The sequence below is a fragment of the Cupressus sempervirens genome, chromosome 11 (assembly GCF_028749045.1).
Source record: "Cupressus sempervirens isolate cs-2001-9-10 chromosome 11, ASM2874904v1, whole genome shotgun sequence".
NCBI lineage: Eukaryota > Viridiplantae > Streptophyta > Pinopsida > Cupressales > Cupressaceae > Cupressus > Cupressus sempervirens.
Genome location: NC_143128.1, coordinates 217,276,595 through 217,296,510, shown reverse-complemented (window position 1 = coordinate 217,296,510; position 19,916 = coordinate 217,276,595).

Genomic DNA, 19,916 nt, shown 5'->3' with positions numbered 1-19,916 from the left:
TCATTTGGAATCTGTTGAGCAAGCTGGTCTAGGGAAAACTTCAACTTACCCATTTTAGGTATTAATACATCTTCTATATACTTTTGCTCCTCTGGGTAAAAGCATAGATCTGTGTCACCATTTTTGATACAAAAACATGTTTTGGTCAAATCTCATTTCTCTATCAAAACTCAATTTTTTTCAAAAACTAAAAATACCCTTTTATAGATCTCAGATTCAATATTATCATTATATAAATTTTTGAGTGTTTTGATTAGCTATAATATGTTATAATCTCAAAATATTATAAGTCGATATTTCAACATTTCAGAAGATGCTCTCTCAAAAAATGAAAAAAAATAGTAAATCATATCAAAAAAATAAAAAAATTATATTTATCACTAGAGGAGAGAATCCTCTTCATGAATATATAATTTATTTTCAGGAAGGTATAGATTTGATAGGCAAGTTTTGATGGGAGGAAAAAACTGTTGGATTCTGACAAAGTCGAACTTGAGTACTTATAACAAAGAAAATATACATAAAAGATAAATTTTTTTTTTTTTGTTCACTAGCTATACATTTTATCTATAAAATATTTCCAAATTAGAACAAAAAAAGATGATTTGCACATACTTGTTTGACGGGAACTACATCCTATATTTTTTAGAGTTAAAAAAGGGACTTCAAAATAAAATAAAATGAAGAAATTCTTAGTCAAAAAAATTATAAAAATTATAGGCATAAAATTCATACAATTCTACATATTTCATCAGTTTACATCATCTTCATATTTTAAACACAAATACCATTTTTTTTGTCATTAATGTTGAACTGTCACATTCTGATATCACATTTCTTTATAAAAGGTGACATGGGTTTGTGCTTTTACCCCTCTATAGTCCTAGTCTCATACTTCAGTGTCTTGAAGTTTGGTATGCCTGATCTAGACTCTATATCTTTTGGTCTTTCCTCAAAAGTAGGCGGAGGCCTCTTAAAGATTATGTCTCCTAATTCTTTGTCCAATTTCTTCCTAGATGATCTTCTTGTGAAAACAATAGTAGATGGCTTGCTAGGCTTGGTTATTATAACCTTACCTTTCTTCTTCACTAGGTCTTCATCCTTTGACTCCTCTTCACCTTTTGCTTCATCATCCTCAATATCATCTCATTTTCCTTCATTCAACATAAGAGTGGAGCTAGTTTTTAGTTTAGCAATTCTCTTCTTCTCTTTGTTGGCTGCTTGAGGGAGATTGATTTCCAATTCAGTTCTAGCCTTTTCTTCCTCATAGGTGCCAAAGTATGTAGCTTTAGGTTCAATAGGTTCATTAATTAGTGCCTCAATAATGTCCTTAGTTTTATTTATGGTTATCTCATAATTACCTAGAGGTTTGACCCATACACTCCTTGGTCTAACTTCCTGAATTATTACCTTGTCACTATCAACCATGAAACAAACATCATCTAGGTAATCATCAACTAGTTTCTTTGGAATCCTAAATAAATTATTCATCTTATCCTTGAATGCATCAATGTAATTTTCCATGATACTCATATAGTTTTCTCCCATTTTAGCTATATATTCATTAATATTATAAAGAACAAGTACATTCTTCCTCCATAATACTATACATTTAGATGGGAAAAAGTTTTGCACATAGAAAAATAGACAAGTCAAAAGTGAATCAAACTTACAAGGATTGTTCTTGGAAGTTTTTATGCTCTCCATGTTCTTGTTGAACTAGTTCAACATCAATTTGGCATGCTCAAGTGACGGGTTATTCTTGACCATTTTGTATGCCAAATCCACTGCTTCACATGACACATAGTTGAGTCTACTTAAACTATAAATTTTGTAAGAAATGACATGTATCCTAAACTTCAATTCCATGTCTATAACATACCTAATCTTCACTCCCCTTCCATCCTAATCGGCAAGGGTTTTCTTCTCATGTTTGACCTGACTTAGGGTTTTGGTCATTTTGGCTTATGCCAACATAGGAAGACTAGTGATCCTATGGACCATCTTCTTGGTTATCACAATAGGTTGTTCCAACCACAACTAACCATTGTTCACATGAATGAGAGTACATCTTATCCATTTTATTTGAAAATCCAGTGGCATATGTAGAATACAAGTTAAACCTTTTGCTTCGAGATGTTGATGTTTCAGTTTCAACACACCATTAACACATAGCTCTTTCAAGGATTCATTCATTTCCAGTGTTCCAATATCTTGAATAACACACTTAAAATTTGAATAGATATCATTGATTAATAGTACCTTTGATGGAATTTGAGATTGACCTCCACTCAGATCTAGGGTTCTAGCGACGATAGGACTTAGCTTAAAATTTGTCAACTTCCATTCCACTCCTTGAACTAACATATCTGAGTCTTTCTTTGACTTGTTGCTGGTGGATGCCATTATTACTCGATAGGGTTTGAGAGAATACAAAAATATTCAATAGTAATTTGCCTAAATCACTTGAATTCTCTAATATCACTCTTACATAGACAGCTCTCAAAAATTCATGGTTAGAAATGACTTCAATTTTGGCATTTAAAGAAAATTCTTCTTTCAATCGCCATAAATGCCTTGGTATGATTGTTCACTCAAATGACAGATTATCATCCACTTCACTTGCATTGAATACTTGGTAGAATCATCTATGATTCGATAACCACACAAAGCCTAGTTACTCCTGACCTTGTTTGGCAGGGTCTTACAACCTAACCTTGCTCGGTAAGGTCTTCAACCCAACCATACTCATTAAAGACTGACATCATTTGAATAATTGGTGATCCCTTTGCATCTTGAATACTAATATGGATCTTTCATTTTTTTGACTAGAACTAATGTAAGATGTCTTCTTCAGAATCCTAGTTCTAGTTCTACTTTAAGAGATCAAGTAGAAACACTAGAGACCCAATTCTTGAGTGACATGTTCATTATTGCTCAGACTTGCATTCTCAAAAGATTTTGGAATCCATTGTTGTCTGATCTAATTTCTGATGTTATTAGCCTTTGGCTTCTTTTCATCTTCTATTCTTGTAGTTTTCATATAGTTCTTGGCAAGATGACCAAGTTCTATACAAATGAAACATCTTCCGGTAGTATCCATTGTCCTCATGTGATGCTTCACACAATTTAGTTCAATATGTCCAAATTATCCACAATAATGACATCTGCACCAAGTGTTATAGTCCCAACCAAATATAGCTTTTACAATCTATTCTGTTGGGTTCAATATCTTTGTTTTGCATTCTAAAGATTTGTGCCCATGCTACTTACATTTGTGACATTTGCCTTCAAATTTTGATTTCTCTTTGAATTCATTAGCTCTATGTCCATGCTGATTACAACTGTAGGATTTTCTATTGAATTTTGCTTTCCCATTTCTCCAAAATTTGCTTGATATATGACCTATCTTACCATAGTGACTACAAGTAGGTCTTTGATTCTTTTGAAGTCCTTGCTTGGATGATTCACCTTATTCTGTATATCCAATTCCTATTTTTCCTTTTTTTCTGTAATGGCTTTGCCCATTCAATTGATTCATTTGTACTTGAGATTTCATCATTCTTTCATTGGTTTTCTTTTTAGCGTTTAGATCTTTCTACAATCTTTTGTTTTCTGATCTTAGGTTCTTGATTTCTTCATTTGTATTGGAGAGTGGATCAATAAAGTCTATCTATTGAAGGGATAGGTGTTGAATTTCATTATTTTTCCTTTCTATCTCTTCTTTTATCTTGTTTTTCTCTTCCATGACTTTACAGAATCCTACTGATTGAATTTCTTGCTCTCTTCTCATCTTTTTTACTTCTTCTTGAAGTGAACTACTCTTTTCCAATAGTTCTTTGATTGTATCATTAGCTTCATTTGAATTTCTTTCTAAATGGATGTCTTCAACTGTTTCTTCAGTGTAGAGTTGATCATTCATTTGGATTACAAGATCTTTTCTTCTTTTCAATTATTGAGAGAGTTTCTCCTTTTCTTTCTTGAGCTATCCAATAGCCAATTTCAAATCTAGTTTCGCATTGTCAATAGCCTTTTCAAGTCTAAATACCTCCATAGCCTTTGATCTTTGCTCAAACTATTAAAATTTTCTCTAAGAATCACAAATCTCTGATACCAATTGTTGGAAATATATGTTATAGGCTAACTTATTAAAAGGGGAGGGGTGAACCAGTAACCAATAAAACTTAATCATTTATTAGCAATTAATCCTTCATGTGTATTTTGATCTAATTGCATGCATCAAAAATTGAAATCAATAAAGCATTCATAACACTTTTGACACACAATTTGGTAACCCAAAAACCTTCCAAATAGAAAGTAAAACTGGGTTGGGGATGATACCCACAAGCTTTAGTGCTACAGTATGGCTTACAATGATCACTTCTAATGATCTACCCTATTTGGAGCAATAAGGACTACTAGGTCCACCTTGCAAAAGGATTTACAAACATACAATAAATTATGCACTCAATTAAGAGATTTATGAAAGATCATTAAGTCTACCTTGTGAAAGGATTTAGCTGATCCACCTGTTAGGATGAAAAAAATAGTTGATCTTTGATCTGCAACTTGGTTTGCTAAGTAAGATACCTTTGAGTGTAATGATTACCTTTTTGTGATAGATAAATCTTTTCTGCTCCTTATACTATTGTAGCCTTTGTAATTTTCTCTTCTGCTCTTCTCTACTTGTTACATTACTTCTTACTTCTCTTTGGATGTGATACAAATATGTTGCATATGTACCAATCTAATTTTCACAATTACAAAGTTGGCCACAATACGAGTTTATACGAAAATCACAAAATCTTCAAGTGTAGAAACTCGGCTCCTAAAGACTAGCTCGATGGGGTTTTGATACTCAGTATCCACTGTCAATGCTTGGCATCATCATGCACTTAGTAGACATAGAAGCTCAGTCCATATTGATCACTTCCAAGTATCCTTGAACTGGGTCTACACTGTTGACTCGACAAATACTGTGAAACTCAACATATAAATTGAGTCACTTGGTTCTAACCACATAGCTTGGTAAATGCTATCACTATGAGTTCAATATAAACTAAGTCACTTGGTTAACACTAGACTCATATCACATCAACTACAAACTCGGTAAGCACTGAACAACTCGGTATACACTTAGGAACTCAGTAAATCTTATGATGCTTGATTTACACTATTGATCAACAACTTGGTACTAACTACTTGACACAAATTGAATGGTGTATCCTGGACTTGGTAGCAACTGTAGAACTCAATAGAGACTAAAATTATTGGTTAACACTATTAACTGTACAATATGCTTGATAGATACTTCAAATCTAAATAAGTGTATGTCACTAATAACAAACATGACTATAATGTCAACACATATTTGATGATCTATTGTTTATTTTCTTGTAAAGGAATTGTTCAACATTTTTGTCATTTTCTTCATTAGCTAAGGTGCCCCCACTCATAAAAGTCCCCATAATAGTAGTAGGAGGTGGTTTCGACCATTGTTTTGTGATCAATGATCTACCATATGATCTAAGAGACTGTCGTAATTTTGTGATACAAAATTTTTACACCAAGGTATATTCTCCAATGCTCTATTCTTTAACATCAAATTTTATATTTGAAGACTTGGAAGTGGATGCTAAATTTCTAGGGTCTTGACTTAGAGTAGGGGATATAATCTTTTTCTATGGTATGAGATAATCTATTGATGGCTTCAAAGAATTGTAATACTAAAAAGGATTTGGATCTCCTTTAATTGTTATCTCTTGTCCATCATGAGGGAATTTTAGACACTCATGAAATGTTGATGCTATTGCTTGCATAGAGTGAATCCATGGATGTCTGAAGATAATATTGTACGCTAGTTTCATATCTAGGACCTAACAAGGTACCTCTTTGACCATGGGACCAACTTTGATAGGTAACACAAATCATCCCTTGGATGCTCTTTCTTGTTCATCATAAGCATTGATTGTTATTTTCTATTTAGGATCTACTACATTTTTAGAAATCCCAGTGTAAGGACAAGTTTTAAAGTATAGATATTCAATCCAGCTCCTCCATCTATAAGGACTATTTTAATCTTGTGACTTTGTATAAGGACTTCAATATGGAGTAGGGCATTATGAGGATGATGAATGCAAAGGTCATCATTTTCTATAAAGGATATTAAATGTGGAGTGGTCAAATGTCTCACCATAGTTTGGAATTGATTCTAATCTAGATTGATAGGTATTGTGGTGTCTGTTAGAGATTTTTCAATAATTTCTCTATGGTATATGGATAACTACAAAAGCTCAAATATGGATATCTGGGATGATCTTTTCTTCAATTTTTCAAGGATGCTTTATTTTTTTTAATGGTTTAGATGTAGACTTTGGTACATACACAACTTTGGTTTGAGATGTAGATGCTTTTGATGACATTCCTTGTAGTGTAACCTTTGGTTGATTTCTAAAGGTAGAATTAACATTTTTTGATTCATCCTTCTCATGAAAGGTAATAAAATTGGCATAGTATTGAAAAGGATCACATTTAGATAGGTTGTTAATATATGTATAGGATGCAGTATTAGAACTAGCTTGTTTCTATGTTTTGTTGTTAGAGGTATTTCCTTTGTCATGATCTAGAAGTGGACGTTTGAATGTGGTATGTGTTTCATTTGAGTTATTTCCATCAACATTTACTTCACCACTTTCCACTAGGTCTTGTATGGCATTGTTTAATCTTTGACAGTCATTGGTTTTATGTCCTTTGCCTCTATAGAATTCACAATAGTCATCATCATTCCACCATGATAGTTTCACTTTTGGCTCATAATCTTTTACTTTAGGAACTGTGATAAGTTTTTCAGTGATTAATTTCCTCAAAGCTGATTCAAGAGATTCCCTTATAGGCATACATGTCCATTTCTTGAGTATAAGAGATCTCCTCATAAAACATTGATTTTTTTGGACATCTTGAGCATTTTCATTTGTTTGAAGACTAGTATATTAGTTTCCAAGCTTCAATACTAGTTGTGATGTTTTGACATTTTTATTATCTACTACTCTATCACTTCTGATATTTTTTTTCTTGTTCCAATATTTGGATTTGTCATTGTTCCTATTGAAATTGTTGTTGTTGTTTTAATTTGAAGAACTAGTATTGTCTTTCATGTATAGCTGGTGTTCTCCTTTTTGGACCATAGCTTTTTCAATTTTGACACCATTTTCAATGAGCTTTCTGAAGTTTGGCGGACATTACAACTGTACTCTATAGCTCATGTCTAGTGTAAGATTTTGTATAAGAATATGCATATTTTCATGTTCAGGAATGACTCATGGATATTTTGATAAGAGATGATGCCATCTTTACGAAAAGATGAGGAATGGTTCCCCATTATTTTGTTTTTTGTTACAAAGGTCTAACATAGTTATTTCATGTCTAATGCTATAGGAATAATTTGTTACAAACATATAAAATAGCTCATTAAAAGACTTAATACCAGGTGGTAACTTAGAAAACCATTCCATAGCTTGGCCTCCCAAACTTGATAGAAATAGTCTCATAAAGTAAGTCTCTTCATGAGATACTTCATTGCAAGTAGCACAAAATTCTCTAACATGGTCTTGTGGATCTGTATTCCTTTTGTATTGATCAAATTTGGGAGCCTCAAAATGAGGAGGAAATTGAATCATAGCCAAAATTTTGTCACAAAGGTATGGACATATGTCTTCTATGGTATACCTCTTTAATGAAGATCAAGTTCGAATCTGTTAGATTTTTTTTTGGAGCATTTGAATCTATTGTACCTAAGGGTCTAATGATAATGTATGTCCATGCAGGGTAGTTCCTTGAACATTGATTCCTTGAGAGTTTAAAATTTGAAAGTTCATAGTAGAAATGTTATGTCCTTGTTGATAAGATCGTTGGAATGTTGAATTGAATTATTCAAAAGTATTTTCTTGACTATAACCTTGAGAAGAAACATGTTGAGGATAACCTTGTTGATGAGATCATTGTAAAGTTTCCATAGGTGGGCTAGGCCCTTGTTGGGTTAGACCTAGTTAAGGAGTACTTTGTTGCATACAACCTTGTTGATGAGGTCCTTGCAATGTTTCCATAGGTGGAATGAGACCTTGTTGGGTTATACCTTATTGATGAGGTCCTTATAATGTTACTATGGTGGACTAGGACCTTTTTGAATTACACCTTTTTGAGGAATGTTTTGTTGGGTATAACATTGTTGAGGAGATCCTTGTAAAGTTTCCATAGGTGGACTAGGACCTTTTTGGGTTATACCTTGTGATTTTGCACCTAATAAAGGACTTTGAGAAGTTGAAATTTGTTGAACGAGTGTTTGGCAAGGTGCAATATTTTGTTGCCAAAAATTGTTTGATGGAAAAGAACTTTGTGAGGCTTAACCTTGTTGAAAAATATATTGTGGGGTTAATCCGTGTTGAGGAAGTTCTTGATCATTAGAGGTGTCATTAAGTTGATTGAGATCAAATTAGTAGGAAGCTTGACACCTTGTTTTGTAAGTACCATGAAATATTGCTCTTTATCTATGTTTAATATCAATTCCATTGTTTTCTAAAACCTAGGTTCTTTTATGGCTTTCTTAATCTCTACTTCATTTGGTTCATCATCCATTGATTTTTTAGAGGATTGAGTAGTTTCAGTGGGCCAAGGATTCTCATGAGTATTTATTTCTTCCATGTTGGTTTTTTGTTGTTGTGCTTTCATTTTTGAGCTCTTGTTTGAAATACCATGTATAATGGTAAAAGGGGAAATTATTGATTAAAGGTTTTTCTGAAATGTTGAAAATTTGGATGTAGACAATGATACTCTAACTCTATAGGACATAGGGACTCACTATAATGTAGACAAAGAGATTTCAAGATGTCAAATCTAGGTAAGTTTCTAGATGAAGGATGATACATCCTACTAAGAAAAATCACTAAGAGACACTAGAATTTTAGGGGTGCAAAATTTTAGGGATAGTAGACTAGAAGTATGAAAAGGAGGTTCAATTTTTTTTTCATTATCTAAAAGTTATAATTTTTTTAGTCAAATTAGAAGAAAAAATCAAATGGGTACCCTGAAATTTTTTTTGTTTTCGCTGAAAAAGTTCCAATAGCTCTCTGTCATAAATGCACAGTAATAGATGTGGATATAGGTTGAACAAATTCACAAGAATAAATCTTAGACATGTTCTACTAGTGATTATAGAAGTGTAGATAGATAACTAAATGCGTAGGTGTAATAAACAGAAGCACAACTATATTTAATGCAAGTGCAAATACACATAATGGAAATGCAAGTTTAGTGACTAAATTGGAAGCATAAATGAATGAAAGCGTATCTATAGTTAACAAGTGTTCTGCTCTGGTGAATTTTGAGAAAAAGATTTGGATTTTCTGATTTTCTAACATTTTTGGTTATTTTTCTTATTTTCTAATTTTTTGGTTGTTTTTTGATTTTTATCAAGAAAGATATGCACACACATAAAATAGTATGAATTCCTAAAAGTTGTTTTAAAATGAAATGCATAAACACACCACAATCCTCAGTTGGCTAGGATAGTATTTGTTGAATTCCCTCTTGGACTAAGTCCAGTCATGCTAACTCAATGTAGATAGAATGGTAGCTCAAAGGCACAAGCTCCCCCCTAAAGTGCACTAACTTCTCAGGAATACCAAGCTACAAATTCCAAGTGTGATGAAATCCAAGGAACCACTACCCCACAACATAGCCACAAGAGGTGTGGGATGTCTTGAGGAACCCTTAGCACTAAAAAATAGAAGGTTTTTTTCAATCTATAACATAGTATTTAGTAAGTACATCCATTTGGAAAGTTATGCATTTGGAAGCTTATACCCATAAAGGGGATCCCTCAGTCTACAGAGGCTATGCTTCATAAATTTTAATGCACCATGTAGGTACTAAGATAGAATTGCATCCTAGAAAAACAATATTATAACCACTTCATGAAACTTTCATCCCAATGGATTTTTATTGATAGTGGATCAGAAGAGCTTGGCATTAGCTCGTTACAACTTGGGACATTCCCTCTCATCGGCTATGCTAAATCCATTCTCAAGAGGGAGGGCCCTCTAAAGATTAGTAAAAAATTTCTCTTACACCCAAGATCCATTAACGACAAGGGGAGAGGATACTTCATACTAAAATTGGGTAAATAGAGAACATGGCTAGCCCACAAGGCACAATTGACAGAATGATCTACTTTAAAGAAGACATGTATGAAAATTAAAAGCATGTCATATTTTAAGCCCAAATGAAGGTTATGGTTTTCATTAAAAAAGTCCTTAGAGAAACCTGCAAATAGAAAGGTACAATCATATATGTTTGAGGGACCTTTGACAAAACAACCTGCAAAAACCAACGTAGAAGTCCACTAGAACAAATGTAGAAACTCATCAGAATGTTATAAATCTAACAACACAACTAGAAACTTATGAAATTCAAACTAAAAAAATAAATATGCAGTTATACAAATTAGAAGTATTATAAGAAAATTTATAAGTACCATAATAAGAAAAGGTATCTATGAGTGAACATAAGTGTAAACATATGAAGTGGAAACGTAGAATAAATGAATTCATAGTTAGGATAAAAAGAAGTGGATGTCTAGTGAATAGATGCACGAAAATAACATATGCATAGATGTATGGAATGTGAATGCTGATATATGAGATGAAACCACAGATATGTATGAAAGTGCAACAAAAGTAAGTAAATGCACAGATATGTAGAATGAAAGCACCAAAATGACTAGTACATCACCTACGCACTTAAAAAATTCAAAAAAAGATTAAATTTTGGGGGCTAGGTGCTACTATGGGTGCCAAAGAGAAATGTAGATTTTTGTGTCAAATGCCTAAATATCAAATCTAAGCTAATAAATGCACACACAAAGAAGGATTGTAAATCAAAATGAAATATGTACCTTTCCTTACCATATGCAATGTGCCTCCATTGTCCTCCTAGTCTTGAGTTTTCTTGATTTTTGAGCCCTCAAATTTTGATCGGCTCCCTTCTACAACATTGCTTCAACATGTTGGAGATTTATGAACTTCAATACAAGATCAAATGGAATGATCCTAAAATAACTAAATGATGAAGATGGATGATAATACAAATAAATTATGAAAATTAACAATTGATTGTTTGAGAATTTTTCTAATGCTAATTTTAGAAGATAAATTATGAATATTATTTGAGATGATGAAATGAGGAGATAGAGGTTCCTTTTATAGACTTTGGATAGACTCTAGCCTAGGTAGCAACATCTGATGTTGAAGAGATAATTAGGGACACATGGATGGATGAGAATGACTTGATTGAAGAGATGGAGGAAATCAAGGATTTAGTTGAGTTATCAAAAGAAAGTGAAGAAAAGGAAAGACACTTGGCACTCATCTCATGAAGACCTTTTTAGAGTACTCTAGCTCTACAGAAGACTCCAAGGACAAGTGTCTCATGAGCTCTTCTTGACTACTTGATGTGGATTGACTAACTCCAAGTTAGTATTGGAAGAGGAAGAGAACATAGTCTCCCAAAGACATGTGTCTCAAAGGTTGGGTTAATCAAGGATACTACTCCTCTTTTAGTCCCATAAAACAGAACACACAAGTGAGGATAAATAGGATTTTGAATAATTCATTAAAATTAATTATTGGCACAACAATGAGGTGGCACATCCCTTGGACTACTTAGGTGGACTGAAAGACTTAGTCATTTGGGTGAGTAGATAAATAATAAAATTATTTGAGATACTTAGGATAATGTAACTAACCTAGGTGAATTAGTTTAATAAATTAAATAATTTAATAATACTAATAAATATATAATATTAATTAAATATAGAGATATTTAACTATTTATTAGCAATTAAATTAACTTAATAAATTGAATAATTTATTAATGTTAATTGAGGAAAAAATATTTAGTTAATATTTAATATTTAATTGATTAAGAGAAAAGTGAATTAACTTAATAAATTAAATAATTTATTAAAATTAATAGAAGAGGTTTTTTTAATTAAACATTAAAATATTTAATTAATTGACTTGATCTAATTAATACTATCATACCCATTTATAGAACTAACTCTAACTGGTTATTTCGTTCCTTCAAAGAATTTATGCCTTAATTTACTATAATCCAATGTACATTTTACTTCAACTTGAACACCAACACAATCTAGGCTCATTGCTTCACCAATTACCTCTAATGTCACCAAAAATTTAATACTCCCTATCTCCACCTGACTCTTTTTCCAAGAGTTATCAAACTTAGTCAAAAGGGTGATGTTGTGGTCTTTCATCACCTGAATATAAGAATGTAATCCTTCCTTGAAAAATAACCCCATATTTCATTTTTCTATTCTAGTTCTTTTCTATTTCTAGGTTCAACACATTTCAGTGGATCACCCATGATGTTCTCCTTCTCAAACAACTGGTTAGTTTTCTCAGGACCCAAATTTATCTAGTCAATACCTTTATCTGCAATGCTACTCATCATGGATTTTTTCTTCAAAAACTGAAGAAAATGGATGTTATTAAAGAGATTTGAGTTCAAAGTAGAACTTTCCATTTCCAAATAAGGGTGACAGAAAATATAAGTCATAGGATTTAATATTATAAAAATCTTGCCACAAATCTTACTCTTGATCCCAACCCCATACCCTTTTACACAGCTGGTCATTTCCCTACCATCGATGTTACACATGCAGTAAATCAAAATGACATGTGACACAAAATGCCTCAGTTGAGTGGGGTACTTTCCAACTCAAATCTATATGTGTCTAACAAAAATATTATTAACCATCTTGGGCAATAAAAGACAGAGATATGGGTTAAGATTCACATGATTAAACCTTACTCTTGAAACAATGTGGAGCATCATTTTCATCTTCATGGGTATAAATACCTAATTAATGTGAATATTTTGAATGATTCTTAAACACATCTCAATAGGATTATTTCCTTTAATGATCATAGAACCTAAACCTTTCTAACTTGGCTTCTTGGCAGTTCACCTAGTACCTCTTGTAGTCCTACAACATACCATTATATTTTTTGTTATCATTTAAAACTATTAGATTTAACTCTTGTGTCCCATCAAACTTAGTCACCATTTTCCATTCCTTGTGGTTTAGTCCCCACATAGACATGTAATCCACCACCTTTTTTTCCTTCTCTAAGGGTGTTCTTGATCAACACAATTTTAAAGGAATAGAACCTTCTTTCTAATACCAAACCATGTTGTTATAGCCTCAAAAAAGTTGTTGGACCTAATTCCTAACAACTTGGTAAAGCCAAGTAAAATATCACCTTTCCAGTCTCTAATAATTCCTATGGCTCAAGTGACACTAGGGTTTCCTTTGGAATATCCATCCGTTCTTAGGCAGAATCCTATAGTACTTGTTCCTTTGCGAGATCTTCTTCATGTTGATATCTATCAAACATTATTTGATATTCCAATTTTGTTTTAGCCTTAGATCAAGAATATAGTTAATTGATATGCACTAATACTTTGGTCTTTGCAATAATGGTATATTCCAAATATCACATTTGTTTAGCTTGTATGAATCAAATAAGTTCCCATTTAAGCATCAATATCTATCTTGCTTCCACACATTATTTTTCTATTCATTCTATATGTTGTATATGTATGCTCACTACACTTCTTGAAAGTGTACTCTAGATTAGTAATATCAGCATTTCAATTTTTCTCTTGCACTGAGTTTCAATGTTTGTGATACTAAGAACCTCTACATGGTCTAAACAATATCTCTATAATCTAAAACTTTTAATTGAACAACCAATCCCCAACAAGAGAAAAAAAAATTCAAAAATTCTTCTTGTGTCAATCTAATCTTAATCTTTTAATGTTATTTCCTTTTATCGAGTTTCATCTAAAAAATCTCCAACAATATTTCAAACCTTTAAACATGAGATATATGATCTCTAAGTAACAATATTGAAACTTAAAGCACCATCTCTCTGAAAGTTTGGTATGTCTTAAAGATACATGATAGCTATGGAGACCATATAATTATTGTTTGTATACTCAAATTATTGATAGATCCAATTCAAAATCAAGAATTGCAATTCAACAGATCATCATTTGTCAGAACATTTCATTAGGAAGATTTATAAGACAGGTCCAAGAATATGTGCTTTATAACTTATTGGTAAGGCTGCTACTCTTATTGGCCACCCCATTATTCCTGTAAATGTTGGAGCCATCTCTTCCTATCTTCGTAGTGACAAAAACAAACCAAGGAGAAAGATTTATAAGAGAAGAAGTACATTATGCAACCTTTGAAACTAAAAAACAATTCAAATATGAGGTAATGGAAAACACCTTAGATCTATAAAATATACCAAAAATAGGGGGATAACCTGTGTGTTAACCACACACAACTTGGCAAATGAAAGATCAAATCACACGGTCAAAAAAGGAATTACTTGGCAAAATCACAAAACCAAGAGTATGCTGATTAATGTTAACACCTATCAAAGTAGCATGTTAACCCATGTGAAAATCACAATCTACTTTCCAAAACAAACAAAAACAACAAGAATAGAGTGTTTCTTTGTTTTGCCTATGAAAAAGAACACAACAAAATAAACAAAGAAGGAGACAACACAAGTACAATAGGCTAGAAGTATGCAAGATTGATTGCTTGCTTTCTATTAACCGAAAATGAACTATTATAGAATAGAAATATAAAAACTAAAACTTTTGTATATAAAATAAACTTGTAGCAAGTATAGCTACATATAAATAAGTCTGGAGCTACTTAGAGCTCTCATACAATAGACCTAGAGTAATCACTGCTCAAAAAATTCAACAATCGATGCTACTGTTGCACAAAATACTTAAAAATATTCTCTGCTATTGCTGCTACAAAAAATGACTCTATATAAGAATAATAATGGAATGAATGACATTCTGTTTCTTTTGTCTTTCTGCTATCCAAAAATGTTTCCCCCTCATTTTCTAAATTTGAACTCACCTACTCACAATAAATGCATTTGACTCTTGGAGTTGCAAATAGGTGATGCCAAGTTTGGTAGGTGGGCATGGGATGACAAAAAATGATTAAATATTGTAACACTTGCCCTTTGTCCTGAGCCAACAAAATAAGGATCTATTCTAATCCAAACCAATTATGCCAAGAGTCTTTCTTAGGTGCACAAAAGTTCCAATGCCTAAAGGCTTAGTGGATATGTCTGCTAGCTCCTTCTCAAACTTAACAAAATTTGGTATTGATATCTCCATTCTCCACCAACTCTCTAATGATGTGATATATGATCTCTATGTGCTTACTTCTCCCATGGAAGATTGGATTCTTAGATAGTGTAATTGAGGAGATGTTGTCACAAAAGATTGTGATTCCATCCTCTTGCCTTTCATTCAAATCTGGCAAGATCCTCCTTAACTAAATAGCTTCACATGTTGCTACATTTGTTGCTATGTATTCAGCCTTTACTTTAGATTGAGCAATAATAGGTTGCTTCTTGGATGCCCATGAAATTACACCCGATCCCATATGGAACATGTATCTGGAAGTGCTCTTCCTATCATCGAAACTTCCATCCCAATCACTGTCTATATAACCAACCAACTTAAAATCATTATCTACAGTATAGAAAATCCTAAATCCCTTGGTACCATTCACATACCTTAGGAATATCTTTCTCACTTTCTAATGGGAATCCTTTGGTGTTTCCATAAATCTAGAAATTAAACTTGTTGCATGCATCATGTCAAGTTGAGTTGTCTCCAAATACATCAAGATTCCAACCATACTCTTTTATAGTGTTGGATTCACACTTTTGCTACAATCTTCCTTGCTCAACCTTAGACCTACTACTATTGGTGTTGGGCCTATCTTACTATTCTGAATTTTGAATCTCTCCAAGATCTACCTTGCATACTTTTCTTGAGAGATGAAAATGCCATTATCTATTTTTTTGACTTCTATCCGTAGAAAGTAGTTCAAGAGACCTAGATCTATCATCTCAAATTCATTCTTTGTGGCCTCTTTGAACTAATCAATTAGGAAATTATCATTTCTAGTAAAGATTAAGTCATCTACATACAAGAAAACAATAAACACTATATGATTTGATACCTTGATGTAGAGAGTGGGATCACCATCACTTTTTCTAAATCCATTGCTAATCAAATATGAGTCAATCCTACTATACCATGCCCATGGAGCTTGCTTGAGCCCATAAAGCACTCTCTTCAATCTATACACCTTGAGTTCTTCACTCAAAACTTCATAACCAGGTGGCTACTCCATATAAACCTCTCATCTCAATACACCATTCAAGAAGGCAGACTTCACATCCATTTGATATACCTTCCATTTGTGCTAGGCTATAATTGCTATGATAGTATGCACAGTTGCCATTCTTGCAACCGTGACATATGTCTCATCATAATCTCTTTCGTATTACTGCTTATACCCCTTGACTACTAGACATTCCTTATGCCTATATATTTTTCCTTCAACATTACACTTGGCCTTGTAAACCCATTTTACTCCAATTACTTCCTTCTTGGGAGGAAAAGTAGTTAACTCCCATGTCTCATTTCTCTCAATAGCATCTATTTCCTCATACATGGCATAACACCATTTTTCTTCCTTCGTAGCTTCTTCAAAGTAAATTGGATCATTATGAGAAAATAATGGAAAATTAACACTCTCAACATAATCTTCCTCATATCTTTCATCTTGGTATATATCCCTTAGACTCTTAGTCTTTCTTGGCAATAGGGAGGTGAGAGTGGGATCTGAATTTTCAATATTGCCACTGCTACTATTTTGCATACTAGCTCGAGGCTATCTTGAAGTGCTTGGAGCTGTCACTTGGCATGTAAGGGGTTGCTTTCCTTTTTTCCTTTTTCTATAATCATCAATGTTTGTTGCTTCATCATCTTGCTCATCACCAATGTCTTCCTCTTCCTCATCAATACTTGGCACTTTTCTTGAAGTGCTTGAAGGTACATCAACTGAGCCATTCCATGACTAATTTTCAAGAAACTCCACATCTCTTGAAATGGTGATCTTCTTGGTGATTGGATTATATAACCTATAAGTCTTTGATTCTAAGCTATAACCTATGAAGATACACTTCACACCATTGTCATCTAGCATTTTCCTTTGTTCCTTAGGCACATTTGTGTATGCTACACATCGAAACACTCTCAAGTGTTTGACTATCCATTTGTTCTTTGACCAAGCCTCAAGAAGTGTTCAACTATCCATTTGTTCTTTGACCAAGCCTCAAGAGGAATCTTGTCTTAAACTAACTTTGTGGGACACTTGTCGATCAAATGTATTGATGTTTCTACAACTTCTCCCCAATATTTAGTTGGGAGCCCCTTTTCTTTCATCGCAATGGTCCCATTTTTCCTCTCAGCCACTCCATTTTGTTGTGGAATATAACTAGTTATAAGATCTTTCTTTATGCCATTCTGCCTACAAAAATTTACAAACAAATTGGAGGTATACTTCCCCCTCCATCTAATCTAAGGACTTTAACATAGTGTCCACATTCATTTTCATCCAAGGCTTTAAATTCAACCAATTTATCAAATGCTATAGATTTTCTCTTCAAAAAATACACCCATGTCCTATGACTGAAATCATCTATGAATGTCATAAAATAAGTACTCCCCCCAATAGAAGTAGTTTTCATTTGGCCTACTAAATCAAAATGTACCAACTTTAATGGTGCTCTAGCCCTTCTATAATTTCCCTTGAATTAAAGAGAAACCTATGTTGCTTACCCAAAATGCAAGCCTCACACTTTTCATATGAATCTACTATGCTTGGAAAACTATCTACCATTCTTTTCTTGGACAAAAATTTAATCCAGCAAAGCCAAGATGTCCATACCTTAGATGCCAAATCTTGGAGGGGTCTTTAATTATGCTCCGTAAAGATGATTGTTGATGTACTATTGTACATGCATGCATGGGAGGTGCAACACTGACTTGAGAAGAGAAGCATGTCTCTATCCTTGGAGGGAACACATGGTTCTTTTTCATTTGGATTGGTACGAGTAATCTATTACTCCCATCCTTCTCATGAATGACACACTTTTCATTTTCCATTAGTACCTTGTATCCATTTTGAATGGGTTGTCCAACACTCATCAAGGTGTGCTTCATACCGGGAGATAAATACATATTTTGTATCTCCTTCTCACCTTAATTGGTGTAGACCATGATAGATCCTTTTCCCACTATGGGAATGGTTCCATTATTTCCCATCTTAATTTTAGACTTGAAAGTCTTATCAATAAAAGAAAAAACACTTTAATTACCACTCATGTGGTTGCGAAAACCATTTTCCAAGTACCGTACCTCAGGGATGCCTTCTTCACCAATGATACATATGATGAAGGTTGTGAGATTTTTTGGATTTCCCATGTTTACATCAGCCACATTTGCATTTTTCTTTCACTAAGCACCCTGCTTTTTCTAGCATTCACTAGCATAATGCCCATACTTATGATAGTAGTAGCATTCAACATTGTTCCTATTGGAGTTTTAATTCTTCTTACACTCTCTAGAGGTGTTTTGAGAGGTACTTGCTCCCTCTTGGTTTCTTTTCGATCCTGAGCTTTCTGCACCAACATTCCTTTAACCATTCATTCCATGACCTCTACTTAAGCCTCTACAAGAGTCATTTCTTCTTCTCCCCCCACCTCTTGAATTGTCTTGAACCTTGAAAGACTTCTCTTGGGAAGTTTTTGTTGATCTGTTTATCTGATGCTCATGGGTTTGAAGAGTTCCCATCAATTCATCCATGGTCAATGTGGTGAGGTCCTTTTCATCCTTAATGATCATCACAAAGTTGCCATATTTCTAAGGTAAAATTCTCAATATCTTTTCCAAAATCCTCTACTCTTCATAATCTAATCCATCTGATTTAAGATGGTTTATCAAAGTGGAGATTTGTGAGCTAAACTCTACAATAGGTTCATTGTCCTTCATCTAAAGGTTCTCAAATTCCCTTCTGATCAGCTGTAGTTTCACTACTCTAACGTTCTCAATCCCCTTGATGTTTATCTCAAGGATATCCCATGCTTCCTTTGCATAATTTGCTTCTACAATCTTGGGGAAGACTATCTCTATCATTGCTACCTCAATTAGACTTAATGCCTCAGCATCCTTTCTCCTTGACTCTTTCAACTAAGTCTTCTGCGGCTTTGTGAGGGAAACATACAATGTTGGTTTTGTAACATCATTGAATCCATTGATCACAAACTCCCACAAATCATTAGTTAACATTATGGTTTACATCTTCTTTGCCCAAATTTCATAATTTTGTCCATTAAAGGATGGTGGCTACTATCATATCTTTGCTACATCTCCTTCCATGTCTCCTACACAATAAACTTAAATACCCATAAAAAATAAATGCCCAAACTCACAAGGATTTAGGGCCAATTAGCTTTGATACCATGTAAAACATATGAAAAATAGGGGGATAACCTATGTGTTAACCCCACACAACTTGATAGATGAAATACTAAATCACTCGGTCAACAAAGGAGTTACTCAGTAAAAGCACAAATTGAAGAGAATGACGAGTAATGTTAACACCTATCAAAGTAGTGTGTTAACCCAAACAAAAATCACAAACTTCTTTCCAAAACAAATGCAAACACCAAGAACAGAGTGCTATTCTATTTTTCCTATGACCAAGCACACAGCCAAATAAACAAAGAAGGATAAAACACAAGTGCAATAGGTTGAAAGTATGCAAGATTGATTACTTGCTTTTTATTAACCAGAAATGAACTATTATAGAGTAGAAATGTAAAAAATATAACTAACTACAACTGGTGTACATAAAATAAACTTGCAACAAGTATAGC